The sequence below is a fragment of the Heteronotia binoei genome, chromosome 9 (genome assembly GCF_032191835.1).
Source record: "Heteronotia binoei isolate CCM8104 ecotype False Entrance Well chromosome 9, APGP_CSIRO_Hbin_v1, whole genome shotgun sequence".
NCBI classification, from domain to species: Eukaryota; Metazoa; Chordata; class Lepidosauria; order Squamata; family Gekkonidae; genus Heteronotia; species Heteronotia binoei.
Genome location: NC_083231.1, coordinates 88323745 through 88329726, shown reverse-complemented (window position 1 = coordinate 88329726; position 5982 = coordinate 88323745).

The following is a 5982-nucleotide window of genomic DNA, read 5'->3' as shown; positions in this document are numbered from 1 at the left end:
GCTTTATGGTCTGGAAGCAGAATTTTTGCTTTTCTGTGAAATATGTTTTGGATGTGTCTTATTATGTCCTGTAGCCCAGGCTAGTCCAATCTCCTCAGATCTCAGAAGGTGAAGCACGGTTGGCCCTGGTCAGTCCAGCGAAGAAGTATGGGGCTGCCATCCAGAGGCAGGCAATGGCAAACCAGCTCTGTTCACCTCGACTTGAAAACCCTACAGCAGGGGTGGCCAGACTGTGGCTCCGGAGCCACGTGTGCCTCTTTCACACATATTGTGTCACTCTAGAAGCCCCCCCCTCCCCCGCTGGCTGGCTTGGAGAAGGCATTTCTCTTTAAATCACTTCACCAAGCCAATCCAGATGGCAGCTTGTAAAATGCATTTAAAGTTGCTTTCTTTCCACCCCTCTCCCTCCCCTCCATCCATTTGCTTTCCTTCCTTCCAGCTCTCAAACATCTGACATTCATGTCTTGCACCTCTCAAACATTGTTTCTTATTCTATGTTAAGCAAGTTTGGCCACCCCTGCCCTACAGGGTTGCGACTTACCAGCAAAAAATGTATACATATCTTATTTCAGAGATTTTGGTGTTGTTTCTTACGTATCATTCCAGACCAAGTACATTTGGGCTGCTGTTTCATCTACAGTGGGGACTTCTTGCCTTTCTTACTCTTCCAATGAACTGCTTTCACACTGCAAAGATTCCTTATTGTGCAATCATAGCCAGCATTGACAGGTGCAAGAGGTGAAATGGCTCCGATGTGGATGAGGAAGTTTGGAAATTGACATCTTCGGGTCCGCTCAGTAGGAAAACCTGCTTTGACTAATCCTTTGGGAAACAGCATACCACAGCAAGTTTGGAAAGCATCAGAGCAAACCAGGGGAAACTATGAAGAGCCAATGCTCCAGGAAAACACATTTCGTTTTGAGAGCCAGATCAGAGCAAAACTATTGTGTGGAAGCAGCCTTGGTATATCCTCCATAGTTTTCTCAGTGTCTGCCTCCCATCTCTCTGAGTGTATTCACACTAAGGACTTAAATTAGTTAAACAGACATTTCCAAAAGACTCCTGGAAATTCTCTGTGCATGTGCTGGGCAAGGAAGTGATGTACTGAGCATCCCTGACTGAGAATTTCCTGGTCTTGTATTTCTTTGGGGGAATCCAAAATGGTTCAAGTGAAATAAAACCAATATTATATTTTTGAATCCCAAACTAGTATTTTAGAAGATGAGTTGGTTTTTATACCCTGCTCTTCTCTTCCTTAGAGTCTCAAAATGGCCTTCCCTTCCTCTCCCCACAACAGGCCCCTTGTGAGGTAGGCAAGGCTGAGAGGGTTCTGATAGAACTGTTGCTGCCCTAAAGTCCACCCAGAAGGCTTCCTGTGGAGGAGTAGAGAATCAAACCCAGATCTCCAGATTAGAGTTTGCCACTCTTTATCTACTATACCAGGGGTGGCCAGTGGTAGCTCTCCAGATGTTTTTTGCCTACAACTCCTATCAGCCCCAGCCAGCATGGCCAATGCTGCACTACACCATGCTGGCTTTCAATTTTAAATGCTTGTGAGCTGTTCAGCCATGGTCACTGGAGCCTAACACAGTGATCTAAAATGTATGAATATGAAATAAGTGGATTCTACCTATTACCTGCCATTTAGTAGACTGGGTTATCTGGTGAAGCTCAGACACAGGCAGCCCATCCTATCCCTTCCCCACCAGGAATAAACTGTTGCTTTCATGCACTGCTTATAGTTATAAACTTCCCAAAGACATCTAGTTGGCCACTGCTGGAGATGGAACTATTTGATGGAACTTTTTTGTTATTATCTGGCAGGGCTCTTGCAATACTATATTAGTAACATTTTAATTGGAGTTTTAAAAACTATATAAAGTAACTGAGTGGTGCTTTAGTTCTTGAGCATCCAAAAGTTGCCTTTTTTACTGTCTGATTTATTTGGTATCAAAGCAGGCTTTGATTGCACTGAACCTCACTTTCAAGTCTGTTCATTTAGCATAAGGATATGAGGCTCATGCTAGAAATTGCAAAAATGACATCATAAGAGTGCAATGTATTTCATTGAACTGTCTGGGAAGTCATTATGTTCATGTTAATTTTATGCCAGTTACATAAATATGCTGTTCTCTGGCTTATAGTTCACTTTACTCCTTCCCAAGAATATACTTAACTTTTTCACTGAATCTCTGCATAGTTGATCCTGCAAAGCCTTAACTCATTGTACAACTGGAATAAACCTCTTGTTTCCTTCGGTGTTGCAACTGTTGTTACTTCTGAAATTTGGTTTCAAGAGCTAAAGAGGGAAGGTTCCAAGTCTATCAGTACAATTCTGTACTTCAGTTCAAATCTACTGATATCAGTGGGTTTAGGCTGAAGGATCTCCTCATAGGAGTGCACTGTGGTTCACTCTGTGGCACAGAGAGCCGCATTCATGATTACCATCAACTAAAAGGGCCACATGACTACTAAGTGCTGCACTAAACACATACATACAATATGTTATTAATAATGACAACTTTTAAAATTATCTCAGTACCTCTGCACATGTTGGGTTGTCTTGTTCCGCCAGTGCTGAAGTCTGTCTGGAGTAAGGAAGCGTCCCCTCTCTTTCTGTTCCTTCTTCAGCATGAGGGATAGCACATTGGGCAAGACGACCAAGGTGCACAGAGACGAGAAAGCTGGCTATGGGGAAGGGAAATAAAACCACCATCCCAACCTGCTCCTTTCCCAGGTGGTTTTACTTTCTCTTCTTTGCAGCCAGTATGCTCTTTTTCTGGTAGCTGCCTGGTGCTGTGGTGAACGTACAGAGGCTGTGGAGAAGGGTGGGGGAATGTTAGAGAGGATGTGTCCTTTACATCCAGTCCTGGCATGACAATCTCATCTCTGGAAGGCTCACAACTTAGCCATCCTCCACTCCCACTGGTGAGGGCTGTTTCAAGGTATGAACCATCAGTAAAGGAAAAAAAATCTACTGGGCTATTGCCTTGCCCAGTTTCCTGGGGCATGGGAGTAAGTAGGAGACTAGGCTCCAAAAAGCGACAATTGGCTCTCAAGCCAGTGAGTGGATATGATTGTTATAAAGGTATGTGGGGGCATTTTGAAGCATGAAATGGCAAGAGAAAGGGAGGGTACATTATTGGCCTTGCCAAGAGGTTGCTTAATGTATGACAAACAGATATACTGCTAGAAAGTTGTTTTTTAAAAAAAATAATTCTAATCTGACATTGGAAGGTTTGTACTTTTGGAAGACTCATGTCTTCAAACAACTTGTGTTTAGACAGTCCTGTGTGAACATGCAGAGTTTTGCTGGATGTATTCTGCTAAGGCCTGGCACAAGTAGTCCTGGATAGCCTGATCTTGTCAGATTACAAAAGCTAAGCAGGTGTCAACCCTGGTTAGTATTTGCATGGAAGAGCACCAAGGAATACCAGAGTTGTTATGAAGAGGCAGGCAATGGTAAACCACCTCTGAATGTCTCTTGCCATGAAAACCCTACAGAGTCATCATAAGTCAACTGTGACTTGACAGCAAAAAAATAAATAAAAATCTGAGAATTGCTACTATGCACATGTTCTGCACAAGGGCTATGTAGTTTTCTACACATAATGCATACTTTGTGAAGTCTAAATCATGTACAGGGCATCTGATCATTAAAAAATTAGGATCTTGTCCACAAAAGCTTATGTTGCGGAACATTATATATGGATTAGTTGTATGGATTTTAAAAAATAAAATGCAAAGCAGCCCACATTTAACATGGTCAGTGTGAAAAACACTGAGGTTATGATTCCTTCTAAGAGAGCAAGTTAATGTGTGTGGTCAGGGGAGAATACCTTTTCTATCTCCTTATCTGTTTACATTCAGGGAAGATAGCTGTGTTGCCTGTTGAAGAAACAATGAGGAAAGGCCAAGAGAACCTTGTACCTAAAACGAACTGGCCTAGTGAGGTTTCAGGCTGCAAAAGTCAACACATGTTCTCATGCTTTTAAAGAGTGGGATTCTTTAATTAGAGGAAAGTCACATGGAAAGAGTCTGTGCCAATGAGGCTTTTTTTGTCCCCCACTATTGGGTGATGTAACACAATCTGGTTTCACTTGATTGATCATCTAAAAGCAATCGCCAGTTTTGTTAACAGACAAGCACATTTTCCCTCTGCTTCCAGCCTTAAAAGGGGCCTGTGTGGTGTTAAGAGACACGTTTGATTTCAGTGCTGTTTTCTATTTTCTGTTCTACTTTCCTTCTTTCTTCCTAAAATACTAAAAGTGCACTTTGAGAACAGATCTCCCCAGCATTTCTGTCTGTTCAGATGTGCCCAGTATTCTGCATAGGATGCAGAAAAGAAGCTTTAAGATGAAAGCCCACAACACTCTTCATACCCCTTATGAGCCTGATGAAGAGTTCTGGAGAATCTGAAAGTTTCAATTCGATTTGGGTTGATTGTAAGCAAAATATCAATGAAGCATATTTCTTTTTAAATGCCCCCTTAGAGTTAGCAAGTCTGACACATGGTCATTATTACTGTACAGTTGTGGTCACTGCACCTAAAAAAAAGATATTATAGCATTGGAAAAAGTGCAGACAATGCAACTAAAACAAGATAACAGAACACCTTCCCTATGAAGAAAGATTAAAGAGGTTAGGGCTTTCTAGTTTGGAGGAATGACAACTAAGGGGTAACATGATAACCGTTTGCAGAATTATTCATGGGATAGAGAAGGTAGAGAAAGAAGTACTTTTCTCCCTTTTGCAACATAAGAACTCATGGCCACTTGATAAAATTAATGAGGAATCCGGCTAGAACAGATAAAAGGAAGTACTTCTTCACCCAAAGAGTGATTAACATATGGAATTCCCTGCTGCAGGAAGTGGTGGTGGCTACAAGCATAGACAGCTTCAAGAAGGAACTGCATAAACATGGAGCAGAGGTTCATGAGTGGCTATTAGCCACAAGGTATAGATGGAACAGTCTGTCTTGGACAGTGATGCTCTGTATTCTTGGTGCTTGGAGGGCCCACAGTGGGAGGGCTTCTGGAGTTCTGGCCCTGCTGGTGTGCCTCCTGATGGTACCTGTGTTTTTGCCACTGTGTGACACAAAGTGTTGGAATGGATGGGCCATTGGTTTGATCCAACATGGCTTCTCTTATGTTCTTTGGTTTTACTACCAACAAATGCTTGAAGATTTATTTTGTATTTTATTTATGCTATTTATAGTTTGCCTTTCTCACTGGGACTCAGGGTGGGTTACAAAGAGTGAGTCAATACAATCAGGATGGGACATCCAATCAATGCAACATGGGATGTTTTAATACATACCTGTAATAGGATTAGGCCTGTAGAAAACCGGAACCAACTGGAAATCGGAAAATAGAACCAAAGCAAAACATATTAACATGATGCAATGCAAAATCACATAGTAGTAAGATCCTACATAGAGCAGTAAACAGTACATATCTATGCACAGTAGTATAGACCACAATATCTAATCCCAGGGCTTTTTTTGTAGCAGGCAGGAACTCCTTTGCATATTAGGCCACACACTCTTGATGTAGCCAATCCTCCAAGAGCTTACAAGGCTCTTCTTACAAGGAGGGTGGCTACATCAGGAGTGTGGCCCAATATGCAAGAGTTCCTGCTACAAAAAAAAAGCCCTTTCTAGCCCTTTGCTAAAATACCTTTCTAAAACATTTTGCTACATTACAGCCCAATTATCTGTATCTGAAAACCTCTCTTGAACCATTCAGTTTCTCAACCTGAGTATGTCAAAAGCCTGTCATATGAAACAGCTGAAGCGTGTATATGAGAAAAAGAATAAAATTAGAGTCCAGTGCACCTCATGCTGCTAAAACGATCATAAGTGTCCTTGGTTTTCTTGCTGGCATACACACCAGGCAACTAATCGAGCAATCCTATGCCAAAATGCCTGGAAACCTGAAGGAAAACCGTTTCCGGCCGTGAAAGAAGCTGAGGAGCAGCCCT